This window comes from Notechis scutatus, chromosome 1 (assembly GCF_049901735.1).
Source record: "Notechis scutatus isolate UNSWTSFEM ecotype Mainland chromosome 1, rNotScu1.2, whole genome shotgun sequence".
Lineage (NCBI taxonomy): Eukaryota > Metazoa > Chordata > Lepidosauria > Squamata > Elapidae > Notechis > Notechis scutatus.
This window is the reverse complement of record NC_142009.1, coordinates 304,187,979-304,202,058: the sequence shown is the minus strand read 5'-3', so window position 1 is coordinate 304,202,058 and position 14,080 is coordinate 304,187,979.

The window sequence follows — 14,080 nt, the reverse complement described above, 5'->3', positions numbered from 1 at the left end:
TATTTATAAGAAAAACCTGTTGGTATTAAAAGTGAAAATAAGGATAATAATGATTGCTGGTTGTTAAAGAAAAGCCTCTATGGTCTAAAACAATCAGGCTATGAATGGAACCAGTATATTGTAAAGGAACTAGACAATATAGGATTTAAAGCTGGTTTAGCCGATCCATGTTTGTTTAAGAGGGAGACAAATGGGAAAGTATCATTATTATTACTATTCACAGATGACATTGCATTGATAACTGAAACTAATGATGAAGCAAATAAAATAATAGCATCATTAGGAAAGAGAATAAAGATCAAGCAATTAGGGAGATAAAGAAGTATCTCGGTTTGAATATAAAGAAAACACGGAAAGGTTATAAGATATCTCAGGAAGATAAGATAAGCAAATTGCTAAAAGATTACAAGATGGAGCTTTGTAAGCCGGCTAAGACTCCAATGAGTCAGGAGTTTAGCAACACTGATGAACAAAGCCCTGAGTTTGATAAGGTGATTTATCAATCTTTAATTGGTAGTTTGAGTTATATTAGTAATTGGTCTAGACCAGATATATCGTACTGCGTGAATCAGTTGGCTAGATTCAATTCTGCACCATGTGAAAGACACTGGAATGCAGCTAAGAGGATATTAAGATATCTTAAAAAGACAATGAATTATTCATTGTATTTAGAACCAAAGGGTGATTTAATTCTAAGTGCATATGCAGATGCTAGCTTTGCATCAGAAAGAGACACTAGAAAGTCGACTTCAGGAACAGCCATAATGCTGGGTAAGACATTAATAGGCTGGAAGTCAATAAGACAACAGCATATAAGTTTGTCTACTATGGAGGCAGAATTCTCCTGTTTATCATTGTTATGTACAGAATTAATAATGTATAAACAAATGTTAATTGATATAGGTATAACTGTGGATTATCCTATAATTATACATGAAGATAATCAGGCAGCAATTCAAATGGCCACAAATATTGGAGTAAAAACAAGAAGCAAGCATACAGATCTAAGATACCTAAACGTGAGACAATCTGTAAGAAGTAAGATGATTCAGCTAGAGTACTGTATGTCGGAGGACAATTTAGCTGATAATTTTACTAAAGCCCAAGGTGCCATTAAGCACCAGGAGAGTTGTGAAAAATATGGGGTTAGATTGTAAAAGGTATTATATATTTATTTCACCCAAAAGGGGAGTATGTTAGGTATAACATTGATACCAAATATGGTTTGGGTGAATAAATATATAAAACTTAGATATCATGGTTTAAGTGCTTATCACTTTAAGCAAAATGCAGCAGGCAATTAGCCGATTAAGGGTGCGGTTAGAAGTTACAATATAAGGAAGCATTAGAAGCTGGAAAGCTTACTGTAACTGTGTGCTGCTGCGACTTACTGTAACTGTGTGCTGCTGCGACTAACTGTGTCTTACTGTGACTAACTGTGATTACTGACTGTGAGTTACTGTGACTGAACTGTTATTGTTTGCTACTGTTTGCTGATTTACTGCGTAATTCTACTGAATATCCAGCGTTTGTTTCTCTGGAGAGTGAAACCGGAGGAGGAGAAGATATCTTTATCGGCTGATAAAGATATTGCAAGGACTCTTAACTTGGACTATACTAGTGAGTCTTACTGGATGGAAATACTGTGAATGACTTAATGGACTGAATGACAATGCTTAAACTCTAACTGGATTAAAAACTATTTAAACTACAAACAGTGTTTGTGTTCAGTGTGTGTATAATCTGGGGCCCTTCCTGGCTTGACTACTGCTGCAATACTCTTCTAGGGGTTAATCCCCAAACCCTAACAGTTACATTATACATTGTTTGTTTTTAACTTTTGTAAAACACTTGAGGTCTTGGTAGGGACACTAATTAATGCTTTGGGATGCGTGGGTTGGTGATGAACAATAGCTGGGAAGATGTGAATGGAACTAGGAATTTCTATATTTTCATATAGAAATATTTTTCTTATGGTGAAAGAACTGGGACTTTTCTTTGTTTAAACCTTGTGAACATGCGTACCATGTCAAATTGGCAGTAAGACTAAGCCACCAATTTTTGATAATGGTCAAAGTTTGGGGGGGAATGGTTCAGAGGTGGAATTCAGCAGGTTCTGACCAGTTCTGGAGAACCGGTAGTGGAAATTTTGATAGTTCAGAGAACCGGCAAATACCACCTCTGACTGGAGATTTTGCAGTATCCTTCCCCTGCCACACCCAGCAAGCCATGCCCACAGAACTGGTAGTAAAAAAAAAAATGAATCCCACCACTGGAATGGATATTAATTTGCCCATCCTTATTCTGAGAGAAGTTAATTATTTTTAAGTCCATCCTTATATATAATGCTTAGAAGAATATCTAATTCTAGATAAGGCCCCGCCAATTGTAAAATGAAGTAGATGCTTTACTAAACAACTGTCTCATATGTAAGATGTCCTAGTGTAAATTTCATAGAGTTCATAAGTTTTCAATTATATTCCAAGGTGGATAATATAAATCTTTCTACTAATCAAGTTCAATGAAGAATACTATTTTTTTTTAAAAAAAAGGAAGAGTAGAATTTTTACAAATAAGGAAACTCATCTTCTCAATATTACCAATGTCATTTAGAAATATCAGCTGCTTTTATTTGTTACTAAGCTTATTGAAAGAATGATTTGTAACAAGAATGAGTCATTCTCTTCAAAAAGAGAATATTTGTTTATATTAGCATACACTTTCTCTCACTCCTTTTTCGCATGAAAATAATGAATGTTATTTTCACCATTTATATGCAATTATTCAGACAATGGGCTTTCGTCTTGCTAAAATTATGCTAATGATTTCTAAATGCAATATTAGGCATGGATGGATAATAGATAGATATGCAGTCTATAGTACAGATGCAAAAATAAATGAACTTTCATCATTTTTTAAGCAAGTACCCAATGCTAGAATTTCCAGATCCTAGTGACACTAGCAACATTATTTTAATTTTCTTGGACTTGAGCGAGGAGGACCAAAAAACAATGTACAATGAACTCATTCCATATTTTATCATTTTAACACTCCTAAATTAAAAAAAAATAGACCTGTAAACTACCTTGATTTCCTTCCATTTTTTGTCTGAGTGGTATTTTCCTTAAGAGATATGGAAGAATTATTTAATTATTTTTAGAGACTAATTGCCCTGCTGAATCTGTGAATTGGTAGCAAATTTTCAGTATGGTTCAGGAATGGATCTGATCCACTCCAAACTGCGCTGCTTTGATTTGGACATCTTCCAAATCTTTCAAGGCAAGATTCATTAATTGGCAGAATTTTATGAATAATCTTAATGTTAATCTGGTCTCTGACCTTTTATGTGGACAGAGATCATTCTGTTAACTGTTTAGGCTTGGGGAGGGCAGAAACAAAGTGAAGAATTTACTTCCTAGTAACCTTTTGATCTCAAAAATAAGGATATCATTTGAACAAAAAAAAAAATTCTGAGTGAATGCAGGGGAAAATGATTATGACAGTGATTTTTTGGAACTCAGATTCTTGGTCAGGAAGAAGAGCATAACATTTACCCAGCATGAATACAGGGAGAAGGAAATTGATAACACGTTTGTTGTTGTTGTTTTTTTTAAAGCAAAAGACATATAAATAGTTACAATTTACTTTTGGTTGCTTCCCAAAAGAAGAGAATGCTGAAAAAATATCCTTCTTTCTGACTAGAAATATTTTAAAAATGCTTTTTATTTTGACAAAATACAATGGCACACATATTTTTGTAGTAATATGGAGAAGTGTATTTCATAAACAGAATTAAATGTCTGTAGTTCTCTTCTGCTTTGTAGTACAAGTCTGCAGAGGAAAAAGCAAATGAGAGAATGAAGCCCTGCAAAATTCTCCCACTAATTTAAGGAGAGAGACAGACAGATAGACAATGAGAGTTCTTATGGGTAATTTTCTTTCCAGAAGCTACAATGATGTTTATATTAAGAGAAATGGAAAGAGACAAAGAGATACAATAACTATAGATAGGCACTGCTGTCCAGAACATGATCTGCTTCTACTTTAGGGTCAGAAGTTAAGCTCCTAAGAACAATCTTGTGTTTTAAGTTCTTATTTGAGGGAGTTCTTATTTGCCCAAACTAGTTGCCCCAGACTGAAATTTAGGGAATTTGTGTTTATTTTAATATACACAAATGCATACATATTTGTTCACACAAAAATAAACTCTTTAAATGTAATAAGAGTGTAACAAAAATTTACTGAGCCTGAATGATCCTTTCCATATATGAAATGTTTCAAACCAACAAGAAATGACATAAAAGTTTTTTCTTTTCTTTTGTTAGTTTTTACTTATTTAGGAGCAGATTATGGTGGAGTTTTCTGGAAGTTGAGTCATGGCAACTGGACTTCTTTTTTTGTTAGTTCAAAGGTTCACTGCTTATCCAAATAGTTTCTTCAGTCTGAGCAAGTTAGTTAGGGGATCCCATATATGTCCTCCAGGGTGGTTTCATTTCTTACCTAATCTGAATAGGCTCATTGGGTGAGTAGGCAGAGACTCATGGAGATGTAAATGTTCCGGCTCCTAAATCCTTTTCCCAAGGTGGGTAGTTAAGTATGGCCTCCCAAATGAATCTGCTGTTTCAGGGCATGAGTCACTGGAAACTATTTTTCCTCTTGTGCAAAGTGCATTTAAGTCAATTATTTGCTCCTAGGGTGTTGTATAAGAAGCCATGAGAAATAAGTGAATGAAATAAATACAGGTTCCTGAGAACCTAAAGCAGTGGCTACTAATCCCAATGATTCTATTCTACTTTCAGGCTCAGGAACACTTTGCTACTGAATGAGAGTTGCTGGAAAGGAAGGACAGCAGTGAGGAAGCCAGCTAAGTTTTATATTGACTTCTAAATATTGGTTCAACACGTGCAAGTTAGAGAAGGTTGCATCAGCTAGCTAGATCATTGACTAAAATCAGTAGCTTGATTTTGATAGGTAAATTGCTGGCCCAAGCACTTATAGGAAAAAAAATCTAGCTCTACCAAAAATTACTAATTCCAGAGTTCCTTTTGAATGAGGAAGGGTCAGCAGATTGGATGGACAAATCACCATAATAATTAGCAACATTGATCATAGGAATAGAAGGAGACAGTTCTCCTGATAGGATTTATAGACCCACAATGTATGTAAATAAATATCTAGTTATTTCTCTCCAACTCTTTCTTTTTTCCCTTGTTCTCTCTCTTCCACCACATTGTCATATGCCACATCCAAATATAATTAGGAATCCTGGAACTTTATATATGTGTTGGGATTATACTGTATTATACAAATGAAAGTGGTCTTATTTTGCAATTGGGTACAAGACATTCCCCTGTGGGTAGACATGCACATATACACCTCCCAGATTATTTAACACAGGCATTCATCTCTACTTCATAGTCCACATTATCCTTTGAATTTCTGTATTAGATATCATTCACTGAGCAATCGTCTTGAAGAATGCAAGGAAATTAGCTGGTGTTTGCTATTTATCTGAATGTTCTGAGGCTCTGACCATGTCCTCTTCTAAAGCAAGTCATTCTTATAGTTAAAATGTTTAAAATATTGGCTTTAAGAATGAAGTACTTTATTGATGCTTTTCTGAGAATAAACCAACAAGTTTTTCAACCATCAAAATGGAGGTAGGTAAGGGAAGGTGCTTGATTACTGCAGTAAACCTTTATAAATTTGTACAGATTAAATCGTACTTAGCTCAGTAAACCTCTCATTAAGCATACTTTGTATTGTGATGTAGTACATTTCTTTATGTCAAATATTTGCATCCCTCTTTTCTTCTTACAAATCACTTGTATAACTCTGATAGTATGCTCCTGAATAACTTAAACTGTACAAGAGCACCTTCCCTATTAAGTTCGTTTTTTCCAGTTTCAGAGGACAGTTTAGAGGGGGAACACAAAGGGGCTTTTTCAAAAGGCCTTTTGCTGTTTTCCTTGAAGACATTTTGCTTCTCAGCCAAGAAGCTTTTTCAGTACATCCAGCTTCTTGGAAGAGAAGCGAAACGTCTTCAAGGAAAAACAAAGAAAGTTCAGTTCTCTTTTGAAAAAAACATTTTTGGGACAACCATAACCTGGATAGCTGAGAATTTCCATAGACATTTAGAGGGTGGAACATAATTATTAACATGGGTTTGGAGCTTAACAAAGAGGTAAGCTTTTCCTGCTGCTAATCTTCTGGACAAATGTCCTGCAGATTCTCCATTAAGATTATAAAAGAAATGTAAGTTTCAAAAACAACTTTTTCTTCTTTTGTAACATTTAGTTCTCTTCATAAAATGCACACTCACAACCACAGTTGCTTTTTAATTCTCATCAAGTAGGGATAATTTGTAGACTGAACCACAATGTAATACTTATAGGCAGTATAAATGGCTTAAGCGTTGTGTGCATATTCATTTTGAAATATTTTTTTCATCCTTCTCATCTGTTTCCTCTTTCTAATCCACACCCACATGTACACACTCAGATATACTTTTTTATTTACCATCCTGCTTCGCCTCAATCAAAACAGCAATGCCTGAAGCAGCTCATAACCTCTGTATATCAGGAGACATTTGCTGATATTCATAACATGAAGGAACTTAAGGGTGGGTAATTAGAAAGAACTAAGCAATTCTGGAACCTGTTCAAAATGTCTTGTTTTCCTCAGATGACCATAGTAGACTACAAGGTCAAGTTCAGTCACCAAATTTGGATCAATATCTTACCTTTTGAAAAGTTAAAGTGTAGCAAATTTGTAGAGTCTTATAGGTGATTTCCAAGCTCTAGCAATTATTATTTCAATTTATATTCACCGATTCTACTCTTTCCTTGAATTTGGCTTTCTGTCTCTCTGTATGTATGTGTTTATGAGATTTACTGAACAAGTAGTGGTTTGTTTGCAAGTTACAAAAATCAAACAGTTATATCTACTTGAGAGAAAGGAATTGGGCCTCAAAGTTTAAAACTTAAAACAGTTAGTGTTAGAATCTCATAGCAATGTATGAAGGTGTGTGGCTGTGGGGCAACCAGCTTTATGCAGCCCAAGCTCTTGCCAACATTTTAGAAAGGGAAGAACCTGTTGGGGCAGGAGGACAAACAACTGAAATTTGTGAGGAAATTTAGGATAAACAGGGAAGGAAAGCCCAGACTGCCTATCTGGGAATTTCCACAGTAGACAGTAAAACAAAAAGTCAAGGTGGTACCCATGACAGCATAACTGAAGCTCTGCATCTTTTTTATGAGTGTGAATTTTCATGTGCTTGAAGACACCATCTTGATACCTCTCTCATCTCAAGGCTAAGCCTCAAGGTGAGGTTAACAACAATGTGATGAAGTGAGCACACCCATCTCTAAAAAAGTATAATATAGGAACATTTTGTAAAAGGTGAAACATTTCCTTTTTTAAAACAAAAAACAACATTTACCAACCAAAATTGGAATTTTTCTTGCCCCTAGTTACTGGGTATCCACCTATTCTCTAACCATTTAGTGGAGTGTGTTTCTCAAAGGAATATAAAATCGTGTTCTTTTAACCCAGCAGTTAAATAGCTTGTTGGTTTAACCATGCAACAAGATATTTATTTGATTAATAAATAAGCTAGTTCAGCTCCTAAGCAAACTGTGACCACTACTTCCCTGAGATTTGCACAGTTTGATATTTATTTGTTATGTAAACTTATGATTGAAGTGTAGAATTGGTAGGTACATGCAAAAATTTAAGTGTATACATGTATTCTCTTACAAAACTTGCAAACTAATGAGGTTCCTCTTTACTCCTCTCTGTAACTTTCCTGGATGCTTTCTACTGCCCTAGCTTAGCTATGCAGATCAGCTTTTTGCTAGTTTCCCATGTAATTTGAATTAAAATAATGTTTAAAAAAGTATATCAGATGACATTGGGAGATCAGCACTGTCATGGGAAGTATACATAAGCATGTTGGTTCTTACAAGATACAGATTCTTCCTTGATATAAAACTGATAGCAGAAAACAGCAAAGGAGGATGGAAATGGAGGCATGTACAAGCAGGGGAGAAAGAAGACATGATTTAAATATATCCACTTTGTTATAACTTTAATAAGCTGTAAAATAATGCAAAGGGTTTCACAAAAATATGGAGAAGGTAAAAGAAAAAGAAGTATTCCATGAAAATTAGAGTTTAATGTTGTACACCACCCAGAGTCACTATCTGTGAGTTGGCCAGGGATATACATTTGCAAACAAACAAACAAACAAACAAACAAACAAACAAATAATTCACTGAGGAATGTTCCGAGGCATGGTTCCAGGTATGAGGTATTGGGAGGAGGAAAAAAATGGGTACTACCGTAAGCACGGGATTTGGGATTGTTTATAGTTAGATCACTGACATAATACAAATCCTCTGTGTGTGTTTGTGTGTGTGTGTGTGTGTGTGTGTGTGTGTGTGTGTGTGTGTGTTGTTTTGGATGGGGAGACATCAGTCCTTTAAAGGGGAGGGGGGGGGGGGGGGGGGGGGGGGGGGGGGGGGGGGGGGGGGGGATGGTTTGGGTGGGAGGGTTGTTTTTTTTTTTTTTTGTTTTGGGGGGGGAAGTTGGGGGGGGTGAGTGGGGGGAGTGGGGTGAGTTTTGTTGGTGTTTTTTTGTTATTTTTTAAATTTTTTTTTGAGATTTTTTTTGTAATTTTTATTAAGAAAAATTTTTGGGTTGTTAGATTTTTTTTTTTTTTTTTTTTTTGGGAATAAAATTGGATATGGGAAGAAAAAGGGTGGGGTAAGATCAAATTTTCCCTTGAGCTTTCCTAAGGGAATGCAAGATCCCAAAATTGAAACAGCTTCCATCCATTTGCAACCCACTTAACTGCAAAAGAACTTACTGGAGAACTTCTTAAGATGATTATAAGAAGCAGAAGATAAAATGTAATCTCCCATTGTATTTCCCAAAAGTATTGTCAGTACAATTCTCAGAATCACCATTCTGGGTTAGGCAAACAAATAATCTGAAACTTAGCTTGCTATATACAGTATATAAACCAACTTCCTGTGTTCCAGAGATCACTAGGACTTTGCATCAAAGATGTCAGGGTAGAGTGTCCATTCATCTTCCTCAACCTGTGATATCCAAATGTTCTGGATTAACAATTCCATAGTAACTATTTTGGGTAGACATGAGTGAAACTGCAGTCTATCACATCTGGAGAGTTTGGAATAGCTTTACTTGGATTTTTGGCAGGGGCTGTATTTTGAAGGAACATGAAGGAAAGAGTGAGTGAACTATGTCTCCTCTTTTTCTCTGGCCCACATTTTCTTTCCTTTCTGTTCTTCTCTTCTGGCAAGAATTCTGAAGTGTTCAGTTTTGAAGCATCAACTGTTTTATCCCAAATAAGTGGTCCTGATGCACTGATAGAATGAATCCAGTTAAAGTTCAAAATTGAACAGGCATGAAAGTAACTATGGGTCATTTGAAGAGACTTGTAAGAGTGTCTGGCTAGCTGTCAGTCTTCAGAATGCAAGAATTGCAAGTTACAACAGAAACAAGAATGAAGTCCTGTCCTGTCCTATCCTGTCCTCCCCCCTTTTTATTATTTTCTTGACTGTCTCACTTTTTTTAAAAAAAAATCTTTCTTCCTCTTTTTTTTATATGTGACATACATTCTTTTGCCTAAGCTTTTCCATAGAAAAGGAACTTACATCTTTAATTGCTACTCTATTGTTGGTAGAATTTATAAATTATGATATTGTTACCTGAGGGCTTGCTGACAGACTGCATCAGTACTATTCAGTCTGGCTCTAATCCCAGCCTCTTTTTTTCCTTTTGAATTCTGGAATGCAGAGACAAAAAGGGGGGTTTTATTGAATAAGACAACTTGTCTGAACCCAGATTACTGTACTATGTATAATTACTAAAAAAAAAAAAGAAGAAGAAGGAAAGAGACACAACATCAATCTCCATCAGCTTTCAAAAAACTTTATAAAATATCCACAATAAGACTTCGTTTTCAAAGAAGAGGCTAATCCATGCATTAATTTCAACAACTATTAAATACAACTGAAACTCAGATTGAAATTATTGGTTTGCCTGAAAATTTGTGTCTGTTTACTGAAACTCCCCATTTTGACTGTTTTGTATTGGTACACTTTAAGAATCTCTATCAGTAAACTTTATTTTATTTATTTATTTATTTTTTCAAGCAATTATAAGATAACAAGTATAAGTATAAACATAGTTATGAATACATGAAATGGATACATATAAGAAAAATAAAAAAAGAAACAATAGGACAGGGATGGTAGGCACGTTGGTGCACTTATGCACGCCCCCTTAAAAAACTAATGGAAAAAATGGGTGAAATGATTTCCAAGTCATAATATCAATACATTTTGTTTCCTTCTGGAAACTTGCAAGTAAAAGAACCCAATGAAGACATTCACGTTTTTCACTTGGTGTGACAAGAAATTTGTTTAAATCCTCTTTGACCCCAGAAAGAAGAAAATACTGGATCTATTCATCTTGGAAAGAAGAGGGGGAGATGGTATTTTTGGTTTCCATTTCTCTTTGCCATTGGAACAGTAATTGTTTCCTGGTATTCCATATTTATCTCCCAAGTGACTTCTTTTCCAGGTAGATTACAAGAAGGCCTTGAATAATTCTCCAGATGCTCTTTGGAATTTGGAAATAAAATTTATCAGCACCAACAGAGATAGATGTACTTAATGTTAAGACATCTCTCTGAAAGTGATAAAAATGTCAAAAGAAAACACTATTTTTACACATATTGGATGTATACAGTATTTCCACTTCCATAATCAGTAGCTAAAGTGGGTCTGATGATGATATGAAACCCTGTATCTCTCTTATTAATACACTGCTCATAAAATCACTATATATGCATTATTTAAATTTGTCAGTGTGGGATGTGTGTGTGTGTGTGTTAATTCATATTAAAATGAACAATTATATCGACATTTAAAATCCGTGCAAAGCACGGGTGGAATAGTACAGACTAAATTCATTCTGTGATGTGAATGAATGTACTTATTTAAAAAGAGCAAAACTTGATCAAATAGAACAGATTTGCATAAGTCAATCCCCAAGAGAGAAAGTCTTCTTGCTTTATATGAACAGGACCTCCAGAAGCTGTTTGTTTGTTCCTGTGGTGAAGCTCCTTTCTTGTTTTCATTACTACATAGCACACAATGTTGGGTGACTCAAAATTCCCTAGGCTGTCATGAAACTGAAAAATACCCATATCCCTGTAATGCAGTTATCTAGTATAAATGTACCAACCTCCCACTAAGAAAATTAGCTCTTTAATCATTTGAATCCAAATAAAGCACTGTTGTATCCTTAAGGCACTGAAGTTCTATACTTTTCAAAGTGCAGAACATTTTCACAAACACAGTGAGACGTAGGGGACTATGAGGAGAGCTCTTCTATTTAATTTTCTGTAATTAAGGTACAATCCAGGTAGAAGCCTAAGCTGTATTTGTGTAGTGTTGCTCAGTAGAAATCAAAGGAATTTGCCTTGGCTTCTCTCATCATAAGGTATGAAACTTCAAGCGAAAAGAAACAAAGAGGGAAATGAATCAGACTAATAATACTTTATAGAGAACATTTCAAATTGTTCAAACTACTTCTAATAAGTATAGTGGCTCAGTAAGAAAGGTCTATATTATTATTTTCATATAATAACAAGGTTAGAGCTAGAACTGGATATGGAAATGAGAAACTATGAGCTTCTGAATAAGTACCTAGCAGAATTGAAATATGAAAAGAATAGATTTTATGGTTCTGTGTGATAGGTCAAAACTATAATCTTTGGGATGATCTCCAAAGCTGGCTTGGAACTCATTATAAGTCAAAGTGGATAGGTGGATAGGTTTGTGCACCTTACAAAGTGCACAAACATACACAAGATTGTGAAATATGTGTGTTGTACCAAGCATGTGGTACCTTGAGCCATAGGCAGTGGTTTATAAGCCACATTGGTTATTTTCATGCAATTAGTCAAATCAAATTTTTGGGCTTTTAGGCACACATTTTTTATAACACGTAATCTACCCATGGAAAATACATTTATTCATTTCATTTTTTTCCTGTCTTTATTTTTGACAACTCAATGCATTGTACCATGCTCCTCACTTCCTGACCCAAAGTTACCCTAGCCAGCTTTCATGCAATTCTTCTTTCTTGACTGAAAATGAGTTTGAACTTCTTGATTTACAGCTTATCCTTCTAAGAAACTAATCTAAAGATTAAGAAGGCAAGGAAAGTTAAGATTAAAATATTCCCAATTCTAGGGTGATAAATGCATATGCACACACACACACACACACACACACACACGCACACGCACACGGTCTTTTAGGTTCAAGCAAATGGTGACAACTCACGTTATCATGCCATGATTTAAAAGACATATGGGTGTTTGCTTTTCAGAGTTGCAGTGTATGCTTGGATTTCCCTCCAACAACCTGAGTCAAATGCCTCCCTCATCCCTAGTTAGCATCAGCCTGACCTAGCTATAAATTAGACATGGAAAAGTGAGCTGTAAAAGGAAAGAGGCTTGCAAACCCTTAAGTGACCCTCCAAACATCCCCAAACTCCTCCCAAAAGATTCTGCAATGAAAATCACCTCCATATCATCCCTCTTCCCAGGACACCCTAATCGAAAGAACTATTCCAAAGGGAGTCTTCATTGCTCTGATAGATTGATATAAAATCCTTTAAATGGCAATTGTCTTCTTTTGATGAGTCCCTCACAAGCTGGCTTAGTGATGAATGTCATCACAGGCTACTACTTTTAGTACTTCTCTCCCAAACTTAGATTGGACTTTTTTTTTTTTATAATGTGAGAGGAAGTAGCTTTATTCTTGTTCTGTACCTGCAGTCTAGAGCAGTAACTTCCATTTATGTCTTTTTTTCATTTGCATAAATGAAGTGAACCACTTATTCCAAAGACAGCTTTTACATCTTATGTGATTTTTATATTTGAAATCTTTCTTTTGTAAAGCATATGTTCTATTTTTTTTTCCTTTAGAAAGTGTTTACTTGTTTCTTCTTCAGAAGAAATAAACTTCTTTTTAGTTATTTTAGTGGACCAACTTCCCTTTTACTCCCCTTGTAAACTGCTTATTCTAGGAGCAAATGTATCTGTTACGTTTGTGTTCCAACTATTCAGTGTTAAGCATAAATACATTCAAATAGTAATTTTTGTGATCATGATGACAATGATGATGATTTACAACCAGTAAACTCCTCCAAGAGTTGAATCTGGCGTTCACAGGAATCACCCTTCATTTTTTTCTCTGCATCTCCAATTCCAACAGGTAGTCTAGAATGGCTTGTCCAAAGTGAGTTTCTATGGGTAAGGATGAGCTTAAACCTCCGGATTGTAGTTCAAAATCTTAATCAATACTACATGAACTGCCTCTTAGTATTAAGTATTCTTAATAGAGAAATGCTGACATTCACTTATAAACACTTTATGCTTTGGAAGGCAACAAACAGGAGCTGCTTCAAAACATTATAATCCTGGTTAAAGTTCTAGCCAGCTGTGTCCTTTTCTAGAACACCCACTCACAGTGTGCTACTTTCCCCAAACAATATTATCTGATACATATGCTTAACCTTCTCTTTCCACTTTGTGATATTGTTTTATTTGAGGGAGAAAAAAACCCTTAGGTTCCTTTCCTCCAGAGTTATTTATTCCTGTTAGCAAACTAATCATATGTGGATAGCATTGGATTGTTGTTGTTTTTTAACATAATAATTAATAGGTACGGATGGAATTCACTGTGAATGTAGAATGAAGGCCAATTGAGGACAGACTACAGCAAGTGGAAAAGAGCCTTCGGCATACATGTTTGGAGAATGATCCTCACACAATCCTTCTTGAGAAAATAGCACTGATGGCAGTGGAGAGGGAAGGAGTGCCATGAGAACCAATTGATGCTAACTGGTAAAGTAGTGAATGAACAGGCTCTCCTCTTTTCCTTTCCTGCACTTCCACGTCTCTTTTTTTGCCATATGTTTTCTATACTTTACTCTGCTGAGCTTTCCTGTTCACTATCCAATAATCAAGCAG